This window comes from Eptatretus burgeri, chromosome 1 (genome assembly GCF_056783735.1).
Source record: "Eptatretus burgeri isolate ZD-2024b chromosome 1, Ebu_testis_v1, whole genome shotgun sequence".
Taxonomy (NCBI): Eukaryota; Metazoa; Chordata; class Myxini; order Myxiniformes; family Myxinidae; genus Eptatretus; species Eptatretus burgeri.
This window is the reverse complement of record NC_140961.1, coordinates 89,030,623-89,053,460: the sequence shown is the minus strand read 5'-3', so window position 1 is coordinate 89,053,460 and position 22,838 is coordinate 89,030,623. Positions and strand designations below refer to the sequence as shown.

Sequence of the window (22,838 nt, the reverse complement as noted above, 5' to 3'; positions counted from 1 at the left end):
AGGTAGCGTTCTGGCATCCGCCAAACCCAGATTAGTGCGTCGGACTGCCAGATGGTGAAGCGTGATTCCATCACTCCAGAGATCACATTTCCACTGCTCCAAAGTCCAATGGCAGTGAGCTTTACATCACTCCAGCCGACGCTTGGCATTGTGCATGGTGATCTTAGGCTTGTGTGTGGCTGGTTGGCCATGGAAACACATTTCATGAAGCTCTAAACAGACAGTGCTTGGGCTGTACATATATATATATATATATATATATATATATATATATATATATATATATATATATATATATATATATATATATATATATATATATACACACACATAGATACGGCTGTGGATCGTTTACCTGACCCACCTCTCTTTCACCGACATCAACATCTATGGATCGCTGTATGAATGACTGCATAGAGCTGGGAAGCACCGACACTTATGTTGATGTTGCTGTGATTTGTGGGCAAAGAGGAGGCACGAAGGATCCCTCATCTGCAGAAGTAGCCCACTCTGACATCGAGGTAGTGATTTTCTCAATTTATTTCCTGCCGTGATCATGTCGATCCCACAGCGAAACTAAAATAGATCGTCACATCGATTTTGTTAATTAATGCGGGGGTTGCTCCAGAGTTTGCATGTTCCTCTCCGCCAGAAACTGTCGGATGCTCAGGGCACTGTGAGCAGCGGCATTGTCATTGTCCAGGCGTTGTTTTCCCACACATCCCTCCTCTTGTCCCAGGCTGATTTCATGAGGCGCCGGAGGATCTCCTTGTTCACGTATTGATTCACTGTTTGACCCTGTGGTAGAAACTCGAAGTGGACGATGCCCTTGATGTCAAAAAACGTGATGAGCATCACCTTAACCTTCGACTTCGACATCCTTGCTTTCTTTGGTCTTGGTGATGCCAGACTTTTCCAATGACGACTCTGCCGTTTGGTTTCGGGATGGTATTCGAATATCCACGATTCATTGTCAGTCATGACTCTCCCGAGCAGGTCTGGATTGTCCTCGAGGTGATCGATAATGTCTTGACAGACAGTGACTTTTTGCTGTTTCTGGTCCTTGGACAACAGCTTGGGGACCATCTTTGCGCACACCTTGGGCGTTTCGAGATATTTCAGTGATGATGCTCCAGACAGTGTCCTTTTTGATGGAAAGTTCCTCAGCAATCATCCTCACCGTGAATCAAAAATCTGTGCGCACCATCTGCTTCACATGCTCGATGTTGTCCACCGTTCTGATCGTTGAAGGTCTTCCAGACCATGGATCATCTTCAACCTCCTACTTTCCCTCTTTGAACCTCTTGTGCCATTCAAATGCACGTGCATGTGACATCGTTTCTTCCTCGTAAACGAGCTGCAGCATTGCAAAGGATTTGGAAGGTGTTTTGCCAAGCTTGGCAAAAAAACTTCAGATTGGCTCTCTGCTTACGACTCATAGCGCGAAGACTCAGACTAGACAACGTGTAAAGCACGACCTGTAAAAAATCACACAATGAGCGCAGTCAACCATCACCAATCATATATATTGCTGGAATGTTGCGAAAGAGTGACGCAACCCGTTCATTCATGTTGTATAAGTGGAGCACACAGCAGGTTCAGTCCCGTTACTTTTTAGACAGACCTCGTATATTTATATATATATATATATATATATATATATATATATATATATATATATATATATATATATATATATATATATATATATATATATATATATATATATATATATATACGCACTTGCTCACACCTGCTTACTTTACCAGATCAGACGCAGCCAAGCAGAACTGCCAATCACGTACCAGCTCAGAAACAGATCGTTGGGGAATAACATCCCTGCTTAACGAGGGTGTGGGCCATGCTGGACTAATGAAGAATACACAAAAACGAGCTGGGAAAATTTCGATACAAAGCATTTATTTACAATTAAGCAAGGAAAAGTATGTGGCACATTGAATGGGGTATCATTTTTATGTACAGCAGGGGATAGCAAGGAATTTGTGGGGTGCAGCAAAAGTCAAGCAATCTTACCAAAGAAGACACAGAGCAGAGTTATCCCATTATATCTTCTACAATCTTAATTTATGCTCGGATAGGCGCCAACACGCACACGCACACGCACATGCACACACACACAAACCTGAGGGAGAATAGATAGCCCATAGAGAAAGAAAGCAGGTGAGGGTATATGACCTCTCCATATCTGGCACGGTCGGCAGACCAACACAACCCAGAATGCTTAGGGAAAGGTAGGTGGGAGGAATACTAGTTGTGTCTATTATGTGGGAGGTGTGGTTTCGTGCAATGTAGGGGGTGTGGTGTCATGCCAGAGGAAAATGGGGTTGCGAGTTAGTCACATTCTTATTTGTGCATCCACAGAAGACGGGATAGAGGGGTGGATCGAGAGAGAGGAGAATATATTCCTGAGGAGAAAGATACCAAACCGAGCTGTGTAAAGGTCTGTATGTGTTGCGTGTACCTCCGTGGGATGCTCCAACTGAGGGTTCCCACCTCTTGACATGGCGTGTTATCTCCTGCTTAATTATTTGCTTGGGTTCGTGGCAACGTGCTCTCCGCACTGTTCCTTCTGGCTGTGTGGGGGAGGCGGGATGTTGACAGCAGAGCAGGGAGTCTCGAAGGATGGCAGTCACTCCGGATCAGGCTCTCAATGAAGAAGAAGCACATTATGGTAATCACACATCAATAATGTTCTGACCGGGCGTAGTGGCGTGTACCTGTAATCCGGCTACTCGGAGGCTTGGGTTAGAGGATCGCTTGAGGACCGGGACTCTGCATTGGGCCACGCTATGAGAGGGTGTCGGGCAGCCCGGAGTCATGGTGAAACCCAATCCATATCCCTGTGTCGTAAGAGGCGACCAGGGTTGCTTCAGGAAGGGCATCCGGCGTAAAAACTGTGCCAAATCAGTATGTGGATCATAACGGATGATCCGCTGTGGCGATCCCTAATGGGAGCAGCCGGAGGACGAACAACAACAACATCAATAATGTTCTGAAGAAGAGCAAGACAGAGAGCGAAGAGAGACTCTAATGTCTCCACGCTACCAATTTTATAATCTCCAGGATAAGGGTGGTGTGATGACTGGACAGCGACGTGCTGTGGCCCCAATCCTGCTCCTCTATTGGGCCACAGTAGCCCAAACCACGCCCTACTAGGCTCCGGGAACGGAAACCGGCTCAGTTGCCTACCAGCTTTGGCACAGCTTGGAGCTTCTCACTTAACATAGGGCATGCTCCCTGAACCAGCACCCCATCCCTGAAAATGCTCTGAGTGCAGTCTGAATGACGAACAGCAGTGGACTTTCTCTGCCACCCATGGGCTCCTTCATGGGCAAAAATGCACACCTGGGACCTGAACTAAACTTCTGGATTGCGTTCCCTTCTCGTGACCCCTCCTCATTGCCCCCAGTCATGCCATGGTCTGACGACTGGATGAGGGCTGTATCAATTCCGGATGCTCACCCGGGACGTCCCTGGAGAGATGTGGTTGAGCTATTAACGTCTTTTGCATGGTCAAGCATCGCGCAGCACTGGGGACAATCCGATGCCATGTGGTGCTCCTCAAAATGGAGTGGCAATTTGTAGTGATGCAGAGGTACGAGGGGGTGCGGGAAAATTTTTCCAGTGTGCGGGAGACGTTTCTGGTTAAAGTGGTGAGATTTGGTGAGCGAGGTGTGAAGTAAGGAGAGGTGCCAATTGGGAATTGGCGCACAGATTCGAATGAAATGATGGCGTGCAATTTCCGTGTGCAGGGTCTACTGGCGTTAAAGTGCGAAGGAGCACCTTGTGAGCCAACGGCCATCCATATCGAGTTCCCCATTGTGTCTGCGGACGTCCTCCTGCAGCTGTGTTACTTTTTTCTGGGAGTTTGGTGGCAGGATTTGTACTGCAGTCACTGCAAAACCATTCACTCAGCAAAACACAAGAAAAACACAAATATAATTGAAAACCCACTCCATGGGAGTACCTCCTGTGCAGCTGCCATCCACAGGGCAGCTCAATGGATGACAGGATTGGGGCAAAGCCTTCGGCACCCCCACTCTTTGAAAGGAGGAAATTCATGGGGTGACCTTCCAGGGAAAGATTGCGGTAGTGTGTGTGTTAGGGTGGTGCAGAGGTGTCATCCACCAGACGGGGGTCCCTTCCGATGGGTGCCTGGAATGTCCTATCCCTAAAAAGGATGATTACCTGTCTGTTATCATCTGAGCTCAATAACTTGAACATCGGTGTTGCAGCACTTTCTGAGTTTCGGGGACGGGATCGTGGCAAGATCATGGTGGGTGGTTACACCTGCTATTGTTCTGGTTGCTCTGATGGTTACGATGCCCAAGGTGTTGCTGCAGCTATATCCATTAAGCTGACACCAATGATAATTGAGGTAACTCCGGTCAACGAGCGTATTATGAGATTAAGGATTCGTCACTCCTTCGGTGTCGTTTCCCTGCTCTCTGTTTATGCTCCGACTAAGGTGAGTGATCTCACCGTGAAGGATGTATTTTATGCCATGCTCGAGTCTGTGGTTGATCAGTGCCCCAGAGGGGATACTCTTCTAGTCTTGGGGGATTTCAAAGCATCGACTAGAACTGATAGGGATGGTTATGAGGTGTGTGTTGGTCCCCATGGGTCAGGAACTATGAACCAGAATAGCACTAAGTTCCTTGACTTTGCAAGAAGTCATGGACTTAGGGTGGCTGGTTCATGGTTTCAGCACCCACAAACTCATCACTGGACTTGGTATTCCAACGCTGGCGGTGTGGCAAAGTAGATTGACCATATCCTTATTGACGGTCGTAGGAGGATGATGCAGAACTGCAGGGTCTACCGGAGTGCTCAGTTCCTCAATACTGACAACAGGCTTGTTGTAGCAACTCTAAAGCTGCACCTTAAATCCTGGAGAATGGTACCATCCCAGCCTAGGCTGGATGTTGGCAAGCTCAGCGATGAGAGAGTAGCTGAGGAGTTTGCAAACAGGCTGAGTGGACACTTGGGGGTCTGGGTACTTTGGGGGGTCCTGAAGAGTTGTGGAGTGCCTTCAAGACCACCGTCCTTGATGTTGCCGGTGGATGTCTTGGAATCACCGCGGGGCAAAGAAGAATTTTGTCTCTCAAGGGACACTGGATACCATTGACCAGAGTCGCAGGGCCAGGCTGAATGGCAGGGCTGAGCTGTTCAGTGAGCTGAGGCGTAAAACTGTAGTGCACTGAGGGTGGACAAGGAGGCCTATGTGCGAGGAATCTGTGAGGGGTAGAGCATCACCTGTGGACAGGTGATTCTCGTCCCGCTTACAGGGGAATTCTCGCATTGCGTTCATCCAAGCCCATCCCTCGGAGCACTGCAGTTAGAGCAGAAAGTGGTAGGCTCTTGACAGAGGAGTCTGAAGTGAAGGCCCGCTTGGCCGGTTACTTTGAGCAGTTGTTCCAGGCTGATCCCCCAACTGTCGAGTTGGACAGCAAGGGTGTTACAATCCCTGTTGCTGACCCTCGAATCAACTGTAGTCCACCTTCGCTTGTGGAAACATGGGCTGCGGTGAACCAGTTGAAACGGGGAAAAGCTCCAGGGATCTGTGGCATCCATGCTGAACTTCTCAAGGCTGGTGGAAATACTGCACTCGTGTCGTTGCATGCAGTTTTGTGCTCTGCCTGGAACACAGGCATCATCCCAACTGATTGGAAGAGGGGCCTTGTTGTTCCTCTCTGGAAAGGGAAGGGTGATCGCCAAGACTGCAACAACTACCGAGGGGTGACGCTGCTCTCAGTGCCGGGCAAGGTCTTTGCTCAGATAATTCTTGATAGGGTTCGCCACCATCAGCTTGCGCACCAGCGTCCAGAGCAGTCAGGCATTACACAAAAGAGGTCAACGATTGACCGTATCCTTGCTCTTCGTGTCCTCACCGAACGCAGACGAGACTTTCGGCAGGGGCTGCTTGCAGCCTATGTTGATCTCTGTGAAGCGTTCGATTCAGTGAATCGGGATGTCCTCTGGAGGATTCTTGATCTTCATGGGGTGCCACCAAAACTGATCGATCTGATGTCTGAACTTTACTCTGGTACTGAGAGTGCTGTGAAGTGTGGTGGTACCATCACTGACTTATTTCCAGTTGTTCCTGGAGTTCGTCAAGGGTGTGTACTGGACCCCACACTTTTCAGCACTTGTATGGACTGGATTTTAGGGAGGATGTCAGAGAGATCAAGCTGCGGTGCATCGCTTGGGAATGTCAAGATCTCGGACCTTGATTTTGCAGATGCAGTCATCTTTGCGGAGACTTTAGATATCCTTTTGGGGGCCCTCAAGGTGCTGAATGAGGAGTCGGAGCTGCTGGGATTACGGGTTTCTTGGGTCAAAACTAAGATCCAGGCTTTCGGTGACATCTTGGATGCTGCTGTCCTGTCTGTGTCTGTTTGTGGTGAGGATGTTGAGGTCGTGGAGAGATTCACTTACCTTGGCAGTGATATTCATGTCTCTGCTGGTTGTGAGTCAGAGGTCAATAGATGTCTGGGTCAGGCCTGGGGAGTCATGGATTCACTGGATCATGGGGTGTGGCGCTGCCAGTACATGTGCGGGAGGACGAAAGTCCGAGTCTTCAGGTCCTTGGAACTTCCAGTCTTGCTGTATGGATGCGGGACTTGGACTCTGACCAAGGATCTGAGACCAAGACTTAATTCCTTTGGTACCAGGTCTCTTCGGAGAATCCTTGGCTATCGCTGGTCGGATTTTGTGTCCAACGAGTGGTTGCTGAGAGAGACTCTGATGAGATTTGTTACCTGCATAGTCCGTGAGCGTCAGTTGCGGCTGTATGGACATGTGGCTTGTTTTCCTGACGCTGATCCTGCTCACCAGATTCTCTCAGCGAGGGAATCTCATGAGTGGAGGAGGCTAGTGGGCCGACCACGTGCCTCGTGGATGCAGCAGGTTGACCATCTCAAGAAGATGGGGATGGGCCGGGCATCTGCCTGGGGGATGGCCAGACGGAGGCCATATATGTATGATAACATACATATATGTATGATAAGGCCAGACAGATATAATAGATGTATCGTTTTTGTTATCACCTCTCAATGGTGAGGAATCACTTTTAAAATTCCTGGATGCAGATCTGGATCCAAATGTTCACCAACATTGAAACAATTTGTCCTTGTCACATGCAAAACCTGTCCACCAAGTTAATTCCAAATCTCTCCATAACTTTTTCAGATATTGTTCTATGTATCGATTTTGGTGAAGAATCACTTAATATCTCAAGTGTGAAGAATCATGTAAAAATTCCAGTGTACAGATCCGGATCTGGACCTTCCCCAAATTATAATCAGCTCGTCCTTCTCGTCACACTCCATTTCTGTATGTATATGCATATATATGTATGTATATATATATATATATATATATATATATATATATATATATATATATATATATATACATATACATATATATATATATATATATATATATATATATATATATATATATATATATATATATATATATACATATACATATATATATATATATATATATATATATATATATATATATATATATATATATATATATATATACACACACATGTCATGATCCATTCTGGTTGCTTATCCAACTCACAATCCCAATAGTTACACGAAACCCCTGTGGAATTGCAACTCTCAACTTAGCAAGAGCAGCCTAGTTGTGACTAAACCAATTATCTTTTAGCCACGAAAGATCATACGCTCAACTAAACAGATACTTGTGAAATAACTGCCATTATACGAAATATTATTCAGCCCCTAAATATCATTTCTACACAATACGTGTCTATATATATATATATATATATATATATATATATATATATATATATATATATATATATATATATATATATATATATATATATATACACATATACAGTAGACTAGGCGCAAGTCGTCACCATCGGGACTAAGAAAAAAGTGACGACTTAGAAATGTGACGACTTACGCGTATGCGAACATTCATGATAACTGTGGGGTGAAGGATGAAGTCGCACGTGGCCTGGACACGTATGTGTGAGAGCCGGCTATTGTACCAAAAGGAAAACACAATCCTCGGGGCATAGATGGGGTGAGTTGGTGAGTTGGAAAGTGATCAAGCAAAGATGGAATTCATGAATCAGTTTATCAAAAGTAAAGATAATGAACAACTCTGGAAGACAACTCGTATACCATCGGTGATGGTATGGTGACAAATTACATGACACACAGTCATCGTGGTGATGATTACCACTCAATGCCTATGTGTAAGTGAGTGTGGAAATGTACAAAACAAGCCAAGATAAAACCATGATCGGACTTCAACACTAAGCTCGATCGATCCTTTACTTCTTTGCGAAGTAATCCGTTATGTTTGAATGCCTCAAACTCTTGGGCATCTGGTGCATGAGAAAGGATTCAAACTGATCATTGTATTCCATGATGTTGGCTGGGCAATCCTCCACCAAAAGACAGTATCGGCCGAATATTTGGCTGAGCCGACATTTGCCGAAACCAGATGATGAGCGCGTCATCGACATCTTCAAAGGACACACATTTCACGCATTTCACACTTCCCACTGACCTCACGATCTTCTCCACTTGTCCAAATATCTTGCCCTTATTCTTTAAGATATCGTTCAATGTCTGCCGTTTGATGTCCAACTTCTCAGCTATGGCTGTTTTTTTCATCAGTGGATTTGCCTCACAAAACTGGATAATGTCGTATTTTTCTTGGTAGGTTTTAGTTGTAAGCTTACGCTTAGTCGCCATTGTCCTGCCTGCAGTGCGATCAATGTGTACGCAGCTATAAATAGCCTATCACTGGCGGTGTACACCAATCAGCGAGCATCACGATTCCATGAAAAAGGGATTCTCACGAGGCAGCAGTTCCGTCTGACGAGTTAGGAGTGGTAATTTACTTGAGTTTCCATTACGTGGGAACGGACAACATCTGACGACTTAGACGAAGTGATGACTTAGAGATGACGACTTACAGACTTATTCAAAGGGATTTAACATGAGATAAATTCGGGACTTTTTGATGCTGCTGACTTAGGCGAAGTGACGAGTTACACGCTGCCGACTTGCACCGAGCCTACTGTATATATATATATATATATATATATATATATATATATATATATATATATATATATATATATATATATATATATATATATATATATATATATATATATATGTTTGTAATACACAGAAATATTGTGTTTTGCTAATTGCATGCAAAGCAAGCCGTTCCTTATCAACCGTTTTGTTGGAGTGCTTAAGCCACTTATCGAGCAGTCTACAATATCCGCACTGTCACTGAATACAATTTGTCTGTCGATTTGAACAATGTTCAGGGGCCATTCGCCTGTGATGGCCCCGCATCGTTCTGCAGTTACTTCGGCATAGATAAATACAAATATAAGAAATAAATGATTCTTTAACATCACGGCAGGATAGCCGAGAGGTACGCATGCTCTCTCTAAGCTGTCTAGCCTGGGTTTCTAATCCCGACCCAGCTATAAACTGTCATTCCAGTGTTTACTGATTCACAAGCACGGTGATTCATCAATGTGGGTGCTGTTAAACTGGATGTCACATCTGCTGGAACCCCCCCTCCCACACTCTCCTTCCTCTCCCCCCCCCTTCCGCTCTGCTCCCCTCCCCTCTTCTCCCCTTTCCTCTCTTCCCTTCCCCTCCTCACTCCCCTACTTCTCCTTACTCCCCTCCTTCATCGCTCCCCATTCCTCCTCATCTCCCTATCTCCTCGCTCCTCCACTTCTCTCTTTCCCCATCTCCCCCTCTTCTTTTTCTCCCCGCCCCCTTTAGTATACATGTTGTCTAGACACTGGATATCTCCAAACATGTCCAGATGGTAGGTATGTCTGGACAGACTCTCCCCTCACTCTGCCTTACCTTTCCCCCACTCACTCTCCCTATCCTTGCCCCGACCCCTCCTCACTCCCCTCTCCTTCCGCACTCCCCCAGCCCTCTCCTCACTTCCCTCCATCCTCTCTTTCTCCTCTCTCTCTCCCTTTTCCCTCCCTCCTCTCTTCCTCTGCTTTCCTCTCTCCCTCCCCTCCTTCTTACCCTTCGTAACAGCAACGTAGACCTCCTGTTACCACTCCTCGTAATCACCCCTCGTAACCACCCCTTCGTAACTGCAAAAACCCTTTGTCCATAGAACCCCATCAGCGAAGCGACGGGTTGGATGTTCGTGTGTGTGTGCGTGTGTGTGTGTGTGTGTGTGTGTATACTGTATATATGTGTGTGTATACTGTATATATGTATGTGTATATATTGTTGCCGGGGGTCAGCGGCGAGAACGTCCGTTAGATGGGGAAGTTTACGCTGTCTCCCACCAGACTCCCCGGAATTTATATGCCTTAGCTCCGGATAACTCCGAAGCCGGCGGGTCGATTAATCAACCGTGAACCGCCAATATCTTGACCGCGTGGCATAGGGTTAATTGTTCAGATCCAATATACCTAAGTAACCACGCAGTCTTGGCTACCGGGGATTCACGCCCTTGGAACGTCTGGCCGAACCGGATCACTCTACCAGCTACGGTAGAGTATCAACTTCCACCAACCAACTCCGTCTCGGATTCAATCGAGCGGGCCTGCCCAGGACATTCCGGCTACCATGTACCGATTACCGAGGATGAAACCCCGTCTGAACTCAGACCTGGACCATGCTGGACCAAATAAAGAAAGGACAGAAACGAGCTGGGAACATTTCTAATAATTTATTTACAGTAAATAAAAGACAAGAGAAGCAAGACAACGCGAATAGTCGATGTAAGTATTTACAATGGGCAAAAACACTTATGCAGTTCTACTTATAAGACGGGCCCAACACACTCAGACACACACACAAATGAAAAGAAAACCCAAGGTTCTTCATTCGATCCTCCAGCCGATGAGTGAGACGAGCTGGGGGTCAGAGTTCTGCTTGTACCTGGTCGTCGGAGGGAGGGCATGCTCCGCGATGTGGCACCTGACAAAGGTCGTTGGGCTGAGCCCCAGTCGCACATGGGGGACTCAAGGCCCATGGCGGAGTTCGGGTGGCAAATAATCGGGGTCCACGGAGGGGGGTCAGGGTCACTCTGTCCTTCCTTGTAGAGGGCCAGCAGAGACACGTTCGCCGCCTCGATGGCCCTCTGCTCAACCCTCGTGACAGCAAAAAAACCCCCTTCGTAACAGCAACGTAGACCTCCTGTCACCACCCCTCGTAACCACCCCTCGAACCACCCCTTCGTAACAGCAAAAACCCTTCGTCCACAGAACTCCTCTTGCACTGAACTCTCTGCTGAGGAGTGTCGGTAATTTTATGGACCTTCCTCAGCGGGGAGGGGCCTTGGTGAAAGTGATGTCACTGTTTGCCCTGATTGCACGGGGCTTCCATGGGTCCGCCCTTTCTGGGCAGGGTTTCAGCCATGCCGGGAAAACCCCACCCCCCACTCGACGAGTGCCCATACTCGTCAAAAAGAAGTTACAAAGTTTGTGGAAGCCGAGAAGGAACTGCCAGAGATTCTGCCTCGGACAGCGAGTCGCCGGTTGAGCGAGTGAAGTGCTTGTTCAGTGGTGTTGTCGGTTTGTTTGATGGTTTGTTGGATGGTTGAATTTAAGAACCTAACTAAAAGAAATCGTAACGCACGTTTTTGATCCACGAGACAATAGGAAGGGGAATCTGACCACACACATACTTAACGGAATAGCTGACTTTTGGGACCTGAACGTTGAGTGCTCATGATTTCCAGATCCGTAACAATATATATATATATATATATATATATATATATATATATATATATATATATATATATATATATATATATATATATTGCTACGGATTCGCGCCCGCCGGCGTGCTGACGGCCACGTAACTCGAATCGTGGCACGTCGCCCACTGGACGGACAATCCAGTCGTGACCCTCTCGGACTAACGCCGGGAACCAGTCACGGGTGGACCTTTCGGTCTCACCGCGATCGAGCCAATCAGCCCCCGCGTGGGATAGGGTTGCTCGCCAAATTCGACCTACCTAAGTACCCACGCGGAGGGTAGACCGGGCGATCGCACCTCGCCGCAGGTCGACTTCGGACACGGGCCACTTAAGCGACCCGTTCCGTACTATCGGGATAACCGAGCGGTGTTATCGTCGGCCTCGACGGTTCGATTAATTATCGGGCGTATTCAGCCCACTACCAACCCTTTACGTGAAGCAAGATGAGGATTCAATGAAAGAAATGACGAAGCGAAGCGGGAAACAGTTCAACACAAAAGCACATTTATTCGCGATGAACGGAAAGCACACATATACAATTCCACCAAAAGCACATAGAAAAGAAAAACACAATGCAATTTACACAAAAAGCAAATGCGACAATGCAGATCTAATACCGATTACGCGAGCACACGGCAACACTTATACAATTTTACTTCACAGACGGCGCCGACAACACACATTCCCAAAAACCAAGAAAAAGAACAGAGAACCCTCAAAGATGAGGCGGGCCTGAGGCCGAGACCGGGTCGGGCCTACCCGTCTGGTGATGAGACGCGGAGCGGCGATGGTGCCTCAACTCCGCGGGCCTCGCGGGCAGTGCCTGGTAGGGGGTGGGAAAGGGGCCCCCTTGGTCGCACTATCTCAGCGCGGGGGGAAACAGGAGGGGGTTGCTGATGCTCGGGGTATAGAGGATTTCCACTCTGCCTCGAGTCCCGCGACGAGCATCTCCACCTCGGCCAGGTCGCGCCGTCGGCCTCCCTGGTGTGCAGCTCCCTGCACGACGCGAGCACCCCCTCGTCTGCCCTCGCCGCCTCTCCACAGCTCCGTCCCCTCCGTTCCGACTCCAACGCACACGACGACAACCAACTCCTTCTGGCTTCTTCTTCCCAACTCCACCGCCCGCGAAGTCTTAACTCTTATCCTCTTGACTGACAAACGCGGTCGCTTATATCAGTCCCGTGGCTTCGCTCTCTCATCTTTGACCCCCTCCCTTCGACCTTTCACCTCGCTCCCCATTGGCCCGAGAAAAAGTGGGCGTGAATGCTTTTTGATCCATAAATTTGCATATATCGATCGCCCTCCAACGCCCTGGAGGCGGGGCCAAATCGCCCCTCGCTCACCGATTGGACGGAACAAAAGTGGGCGTGTGTCGTTTTTGATCCGTTTTTGAAGTGGAAAATCCGTGGTTTTGTACACGCTGTTCGGCGCGCGCCCTGCACGAGTCCAACACCGGTACCCACAAGCGGCGCAAGAACGGTGGCGATGCGACGGTTGCGAGGTGTGACGTGAAGCGGCGCCGCGGTGGGTGGTTGATGTTGTGGTTGTAACAATGGCGGTTGGTCCAAATTAAAGATAGTAAAAGAAAAACGGCTATCCTGAAGAGTCGCAGCACGCATAAATGACATGTATTCCCACTAGACAACGGGTTTGGGCCTAACTACACATATACTTACCGAGATATCTCACCTAAGGGACCTGAATGGTGGTTTGCGAATTTGGTAACCACAACACTACCCCCTCCCCTTTTTACAGACTCGTCCCGAGTCGTCAAATTTTCGTGTGCCATCATGTGTAGTTTTCCCCTAGTACATTTTACCTACGGATCCCTGAGTGCGACATTCATGGTATTCGTGTCCCCAAAATAAATAACCTGAGGGCTGCGTAACTACCTAAACAAACTCACTCACACGGACGACTTAAATAAAATTGCCGGCGCTAGGACAGACATGCCGGGGGCGCACTCATATTTACAGTACATCTTAACCTTAACTTACAAATTTTACACTAAACCATGGCCCAGGATCAATGAGCTCTGCAAAAAGAAAGCAGTTAACAGGGAGCCAGGCTGCTCGCATGCAGTCTCTGGCTCAAAACAATGCAGGTGACAGGGAACGTGGCTGGCTGCTCACACGCAGTCCAAGGCCTTCCTTTTTGAACTGAACGCAGTGAACCACAACGGTGCATGGGCCGCACAACGCAGTCTCCGTGCCAGCTCAAGTGGCACACGCAATGAGCACAATGAATGGATGCATGAACACAAACACGGTGCACGGGCCGCCACTGCAGGCCCGTGTTGTAGCTGCCAACAGGGCAGTTCTCGCAGCTTGCAAACTGTTGCTTTCTGATCCTGGCGCACATGGAAATGAACAGGGGGGGGGGGGGCAAAGCAAAAATTGAACGGGGCTGGTGAACATGGGCAGTGGGCATGGCATGGCAAAGGCAGCAGGCAAACACAGCCCGCAGAAGAAGGCCGCTGCAGGCAAACACAGCCGGCAGACGAACTGGCCGGCACAGGCCTCGAAGAAAAACAGCCAGCCGGCAGATGAAGTGGGCCGGCACAGGCCTTGCAGCAAGCAGCTGCAGACGATCCAGCTGGCACAGGCCTCGCAGCAAAACAACAGCTGCCGATGAAGTTGGCCGGCCTCCGCCTTGAAGCAAAACACGGCCAGCCGATGAAGTTGGCCAGCCTTTGCCGTTCAGTGGAGGTTGGTGGAGGGAGTGCGGTGGTGCTGGCCACTTGTAAGTCGGGCTCGGACCTACCTACCTGTCTCCCTCCCAACCTATCGCCTTTGCCTGTCACTGTACATACCCACTCCCTTAATTTGTGAAAAACCAATTTAGCCCCAACTCATTTTTTTGTTGTTTTTATTTTTACTTCCCCACTATAAATCGTCCCCTAACCCCCTTTATCGTCCTTGTTCGGCTAACCTATCCTGTCACCTAGCCTACTCCCAACCCCTACGTTCCCTTCCCGGAGGGGAACAAGGGAGAGCTAACGTCCTGTGTCGAGGCCCAACGAAGCCTCAGAATGGCCTCCCCAGAGTTCGGCGATCTTAACCCAAAGTGGGTCCAGCGGCCCACAACGACAGCGAGGGGATGGATGGTGCGGAGGGGTACATCTCCTAATCTACCCTAACCATTTAACTGTTAAACTACCCCGGGGCTTTCAACAAGCGCCTCTCGCTTAAACTATTGGTTCTAACAACCCAGATTCCCGTCGCCTGTGTTGGTGTCCTCACAATTTCGGGCCTCGCCCCCCAATTTTCTCTCCGTGCCCTCACACGGTCTCCTGGCTAGGACACGTGGCTCCCTTTGGCAGGCACGACCCTCTGCCGAATCTCCCGCTATGGCACCCCCGGGCACTACACTGCCTCCGAGCCTACCAGCTCCCTAACACCGGGGAGTGCCCCCCATGGCACCTCCCCTGAAACGCACACATGGCAGGCTGGCTTCCCGGGCCCCTTTCTGAGGGTCACCCATGCCCACAACACTGCCCACGTGGCTCATGGCGCCCCGGGCCCCCGCACCAAGCAGGCGCACCCGTGCCCACTACGCTATCCCGGCCCCCCATGGGCCCTTGGCCTACCACGGCCGACTAGCCTGGTGCCCGGGGTACCCACTCAGCGATACTCACCTTTCGCAGCCACGCTCCCAGCCCGTCAACAGGGCTCCTGCACCCCTCCAAATGGGTCTCGAGCCTACATTCCCACCAACAACAAAACAACCTCCATTTTTCAATTTGACTAACCCCGCTAACTCACTTTACTCTGACCCCGGGGTCCCTTGGGCGGGAGTCACTCCTCCCCCCAATCACTCATCGCACCATGCATTCCCCATTCGCTCCACACACACAGACCCGCTGGCCTCACTCACTCATCATGTACTCACCTCTCAACTCTTCAACACACACACCGCTGAACTTGCCATCCTTCTATCTGCATCCCCTAACTAACTCGTGCTCCCACGTCGTCCCTTATACTATAGCACGTTCCATTTAACCTACGTAGCTAAGCTACGTCCCCACTACCCATCCAAAGTCTGTCTCTGTCTCCAAATTATCCCATTAATCAATTTCCCAACCTAAATCTCGCTACAATCCCTCTAACTCATCCATTCCACGGACTCCATGAGGACTTACCCCTGCCCCATGAAGTCGGTCTAGCTAAGCTAACCCTTCCCCCTAACTAGTTTCCATCCTGTGCCCAGGGTCAAGGGGGTCTTCCACCCCTTGCCCAGGAATCCTGTGCACCCGAAAGTGAGGCTTGCTTTTTTTTTTTTTTTTTTTTCCATGCGCATCACCAGCGCGGCAACTCACGCACTTTGCACCTGCCCGTGACGTCATGCAGCTGCACGTGTTCCTCGTCCCTCCTTGGACGGTACCATCCGGCAGAGATACCCCTCCTGCCGGATTCCAACCCCACGTGCAGCCATGGCGTCACCGTGCGCATAAAAAAAACACAAGCCCCACGTCTCGAGGGGTTCCCCACGCGAACACATGTGCTTTGCCCGTTGGAGCTTAACACACACGATCGCGTGGAGAACCCGTCCGGTCCAAATCCATTTACCTGCCTAAACTTTGTCCGTCCGCGGGATCGGCAAATCCACCGCGTGCGTTTCCGGACCGGGACTTCACTCTCGCAAGCGAGCACGTGGCGGTCTCGTGCGTTGCACAGCACGAACCGCGTGCTCACTGCTGGGTGAACCCGGCACGGTCCCCGAAATAGCTACAGCCGCTACTCGGCTTTCTCTCCTCTGTCGCCGTCTCCGTCTCCATTCCACACACGCATACCTGCGTGTTACGACGCACACAGTCCACACCATTAAACTCACACCGGGAGACGCGGCTGCGTGCTCCCGCATGCCAACCGACATCTCCCTCTCATACCGCTCTCTCACACACACGGTCTCCCTTGCACACAGCGACCTTGCACACGGCCGTTCACTCACGCGTGCGGGGGCACTCACCCGCGGTGCCTCACTCGCACTCCGTGCCTCATCCACACACGCGGGGGCACTCACCCGCGGTGCCTCATCCACACACCGTCCCTCGCTCACACACGCGGGGGCACTCAACCGCGGTGCCTCATCCACACACGCGGGGGCACTCACCCGCGGTGCCTCACCCACACTCCGTGCCTCATCCACACACGGCGTGCTGGGAAGCACGTACTCCGGCACCATCGCCACCACACCACTCACACACGGGGTCGCTTCCACACACGGGGACGCACTCACACCTTGCACCACACACACAGGGACAACCACACTGGGGATTCGTGTCCCCACAAGGGTCTCCGGGGCCTCTATACCCCCCAAGCTCTCCGTGCACCCGTCCACAGCACCCGTCCTCTCAACCTCGCAAAACACGACCGAACTCACCTGGTCGTGACTCGCCTCAAGGGGGCATACTCCCTCCCCTCGTTCCTGGAGGAGGCCATCCAGGTGCTCGCACTGGGTCCCCACACGCTCCGCGAGCTCACCCCCATTTTCCTCCACTACCTCCGTGTGTGTGTGCGCGTCACTTACCCCGTCTTCATCGTGTTGTCTTCCCTCTATTTTTTCTGTCTCCCGTGTCTCTATACATTTATAAGTTTCTGTCGTCGTCACCTCGTGTCTCGTCTCACACGTTTTTGTCTCCCCATTTAATTTTTCCCTTTTGGTCACCGTCGATTCCTCTGTCACGACCATCGCCCAACACGCCCCCTGAATTATTTTTTTACCCGCCTCCACCGCGGGCCTGTCAGCCGTTGCACCCCCTTCCAGCTCGTTTGCTCCCACACGTGGAGTCGCCATTCCCAGCTCCCTGGTCACGGCCTTCATGCCCGCCTGCAGGCATCGGCCCATGTTCTGCGTCTCACCCCGCAGCTTTTTAGTTTCTTCCTTCATATTTGTTTCCATTTTTTGTGTATTCGCATCCATCTTTTGTGTATACGCATCCATCTTTTGTGTATACGCATCCATCTTTTCGTTCATGCCTTTCATTTCGTTTTTCATTTCATTTGTATTTGTATCCATCTTTTCTGTCATTGCCGCCAGCATGGCGCATAACTGGGCCATGTCGGATGCACTCAGCTGAGCCGTTTCGGCAAGGGTTGGGGAAGGGTTTTGGTGGAGAGGGGGGGGGGAGGTGTCATACACCGCGGCCGCTGCCGCACCCATTTCGGGCTCTGGGTTCAGTTGGACGAGTTCATGTTCCTGCACGGGCATTCCATCCTGGGCCATGGATTCTACACATTCTACATCCATTTCTAATACCCCCGGCTCCCGCTCGCCTTGAGACGCCATCTTGCTTCTCTTAAAGGGTTAATTTCGCTCGCTCGTAATTTGGAGGGAATCGGGGGTCGCTTCTCTCACCCCTGGACCGATTCCCGTGAATTTAGCCGGAGACAGGAGAGCCCGTTTTCCTGTTCTCCGATACCAGTGCCGCGAGGAGGGCGATGAATTTGTATCGCACGACCTGACACCAGTGTTACGGATTCGCGCCCGCCGGCGTGCTGACGGCCACGTAACTCGAATCGCGGCACGTCGCCCACCGGACGGACAATCCAGTCGTGACCCTCTCGGACTAACGCCGGGAACCAGTCACGGGTGGACCTTTCGGTCTCACCGCGATCGAGCCAATCAGCCCCCGCGTGGGATAGGGTTGCTCGCCAAATTCGACCTACCTAAGTACCCACGCGGAGGGTAGACCGGGCGATCGCACCTCGCCGCAGGTCGACTTCGGACACGGGCCACTTAAGCGACCCGTTCCGTACTATCGGGATAACCGAGCGGTGTTATCGTCGGCCTCGACAGTTCGATTAATTATCGGGCGTATTCAGCCCACTACCAACCCTTTACGTGAAGCAAGATGAGGATTCAATGAAAGAAATGACGAAGTGAAGCGGGAAACAGTTCAACACAAAAGCACATTTATTCGCGATGAACGGAAAGCACACATATACAATTCCACCAAAAGCACATAGAAAAGAAAAACACAATGCAATTTACACAAAAAGCAAATGCGACAATGCAGATCTAATACCGATTACGCGAGCACACGGCAACACTTGTACAATTTTACTTCACAGACGGCGCCGACAACACACATTCCCAAAAACCAAGAAAAAGAACAGAGAACCCTCAAAGATGAGGCGGGCCTGAGGCCGAGACCGGGTCGGGCCTACCCGTCTGGTGATGAGACGCGGAGCGGCGATGGTGCCTCAACTCCGCGGGCCTCGCGGGCAGTGTCTGGTAGGGGGTGGGAAAGGGGCCCCCTTGGTCGCACTATCTCAGCGCGGGGGGAAACAGGAGGGGGTTGCTGATGCTCGGGGTATAGAGGATTTCCACTCTGCCTCGAGTCCCGCGACGAGCGTCTCCACCTCGGCCAGGTCGCGCCGTCGGCCTCCCTGGTGTGCAGCTCCCTGCACGACGCGAGCACCCCCTCGTCTGCCCTCGCCGCCTCTCCACAGCTCCGTCCCCTCCGTTCCGACTCCAACGCACACGACGACGACCAACTCCTTCTGGCTTCTTCTTCCCAACTCCACCGCCCGCGAAGTCTTAACTCTTATCCTCTTGACTGACGAACGCGGTCGCTTATATCAGTCCCGTGGCTTCGCTCTCTCATCTTTGACCCCCTCCCTTCGACCTTTCACCTCGCTCCCCATTGGCCCGAGAAAAAGTGGGCGTGAATGCTTTTTGATCCATAAATTTGCATATATCGATCGCCCTCCAACGCCCTGGAGGCGGGGCCAAATCGCCCCTCGCTCACCGATTGGACGGAACAAAAGTGGGCGTGTGTCGTTTTTGATCCGTTTTTGAAGTGGAAAATCCGTGGTTTTGTACACGCTGTTCGGCGCGCGCCCTGCACGAGTCCAACACCGGTACCCACAAGCGGCGCAAGAACGGTGGCGATGCGACGGTTGCGAGGTGTGACGTGAAGCGGCGCCGCGGTGGGTGGTTGATGTTGTGGTTGTAACAATGGCGGTTGGTCCAAATTAAAGATAGTAAAAGAAAAACGGCTATCCTGAAGAGTCGCAGCACGCATAAATGACATGTATTCCCACTAGACAACGGGTTTGGGCCTAACTACACATATACTTACCGAGATATCTCACCTAAGGGACCTGAATGGTGGTTTGCGAATTTGGTAACCACAACAATATATATATATATATATATATATATATATATATATATATATATATATATATATATATATATATATATATATATATATATATATATATATATATGTGTGTATGTGATGTAACACACACAATGGATCAACTTTATGCGTGAGTTGGTGTTTACAGCTGGCGGTGAGATGAGGTTACTGCTGCTATTCCAATCACATAAAATAATTTGAAATTTATATACTGGAATGGATCACGTTGTTTTCCTTTTTATTACTGCCAATTAATGCTCTAATATTATTGTTAACAATAATAATATTATTGTTAATATTAACATTAATGTTATTATTTGCTCATAGCATTATTAATATTATTATTTTGCAATCCTGCAGTGTTTAATAATATTACTAATGTGCTATTATCATTATTCTGACATATCCTTGTAAAAATGGCATGATAAGGTGGAACGACGCTCAAACTGCTCTATAGACACACTTCCAATGCGGAAAATGCAATGCAACAGGAACTCGTAACACCCTCTCCCACCACCACCGGGGATGGTGCTCCACGGTTCACATTTCCAAAGATAGTTTGCGTCACACCATCTTTGGAACTCCTGGTGAAGAGGGCAAATTAAATCGATACAACCTTTGCCACGTGACCCGTCATCCTCTTGGCACTTTGGATTGGTTGAGATTGCAAAAGTAACGACCGAATACATCCACGTCAGACAGACGGATGCCAAAATGCGTATTTTAGTGTGATGACAGGTTGACAGGGACCCCAATGGGCCATTATTGCATTTTCAATGGGGCCCCCAAATGACTAACGCCACCTCTGCATGCACACTTGAAGTTGTTTGAAATGTACAGTGCATGTCCACTTTCGTACACTCAACATCACCTCTGAGTTTATGTCCATTTTAAAACCGAACAACGTACGTTCTCATTACAACGAAAATAGTCATGATCAATATTTGAAGTCTTTAATTAAAAAAAAAAGTCCTTTTGTCAGTGTATTGTATGTGCTGAATGCTGTTGAGATGCCCAGGGTTGTGTTTAGTTATCAAGCAACTCCAGCTCGAGCTTGCCAAGCCAGCTATTCCTTATCAACAGTTTCTAATGGAGAAGAGGGACCGGACGTTGCCCGGCAACGCCGGGTACCCCTGCTCGTCTGATATATGCAGCTCGGTTCGTGTCTGTGGGTCACGACCACCGCCCATTCTGCAGGCCACCTTTTCCTTTTCCTGGGTCTATGTACATTTACAATAACACATTGAAAACTGAACAAGGTACATTTTCATTGCAATGAAAATAGTCGTAATTAATATGTAAAATCTTAAATTAAAAAAATGTCCTTATTACTGTGTTTTGTATGTACTGTATGCTGTCGAGACGCCCAAGGATGTGTTGAGTGACCATGCAGCTGGTTAGCGCTTGCCAAGCCAGCTGTTCCTTATCAACGGCTTTGCATGGACTGCTTGCTTGAGTGCCTAAGCCACTTGGAGAGTGCTTTAAAAGAAACATGGTCACTCACCTCAGATTCATTACATGGTGACAAGGATAAACATCTATAGCATGACTTCTTTTGGCCATATCGATAAATTCATCTCTCAAGGAGCAATGTCGATCCGACGAGGCAAGTTAGAGGTTGGTACTCGGTCGGAATCAAAAGCAGGTTTTTATTTTAATTATTTATTTTCCCCAAATGTGGTTAAAAATCCTGCAAAAATTTATTTGTGGAAGGAGGGAGGCAAAGGGTGGAGGAATGAGGGGAAGGGGTGGGGTATGATTCTACAGGGACTGAGGTGGGAGGGGGCAGTATATTTATTCATTTATTTATTCAAGACCAAGTGCAGAATTTATTTTTGATTTCTTGTACACTTCTTCTTTCATATGCAGCACAAGGCTGTGGGGTAGTGTCATTGGCTGAGGGCACAGCTGTGCCTCTGATGCATATGCCCTCTGTGGGATGGGAATTTGGAATTTGGCTCCGATGCCAACAACAGCTCACTTACTCTTTACGAAGGACTTCTTGAGATCTCTAATGTTCATCAAGTAACACCAGCAGATCGGACACCCACATTAATATCCATCCAAGGGACAGCACACACATTGATGAATCACGCTGTCTGTGAACACCGGGATGACAGTTTATAGTTTTGTCGGGATTCTAACCCAGACTCGACAGCTGAGAAGTGAGTGTGCACGCCTATAGGCCATCCATTTATTGTGCAGCAACCACCAAACTAAATCTAAACAAAACTAGAACGATACGCAGTAGAGTGCCCACCTCCTCCAGACTCTACCTCCAGTAGAGTACCCACCTCCTCTTCTCCTCCAGGAGGAGTGCCCACCTCCTCCAGTAGAGTGCCCACCTCCTCCAGTTTACGTTTTGTATCCCACTAATGGGTTGGATCTGCATCCAGCCTTCAACCAAAATCGAATTGGCTTGTTCTTGTCACCTCCCCAACTCATCCACTTCGTTTTGTCATCATCTGTCCACAACTATTTGAGATATTATGGTATATTTCGTTTTTGGCCCCATTGCTCAATGAAGAATCACTTAAAAAAATTGAAAAATTCTCTTCTCCGGATTCGGATCTTCACAAAATCAAACTAATTCATCCTTGTCGCACATCCACCAAGTTTTGTGTGCATTCGTCCATATATTTTTGAAATATCAGGCTATTTATCGTTTTTAACCCCATTTCTCAATGGTGAAGAATCATTTTAAAAATTGCAATATCCGGATCCAGGTTTTCACCAAAAATCTAATCATTTCGTCCTTGTCATTACTCAAACTGTCCACAAAATTTCGTCAAAAATTTTGTCCGCATCCGTCCACAACTTTTTGAGATATCCTGCACACAGGCAAACAGACAGAGAGACAGACAGATGGGTGAAAACCTTTGTCCATCTT

The 22,838-nt window shown here is 49.2% G+C and overlaps 1 protein-coding gene across 3 annotated transcripts in view; it reads left to right on the top strand.

Moving 5' to 3' along the window:
* The window catches only part of NOL4 (nucleolar protein 4), a 512,661-nt gene that overhangs the window by 5,491 nt on the left and 484,332 nt on the right, over window positions 1–22,838 (top strand). The window lies entirely within an intron of this gene.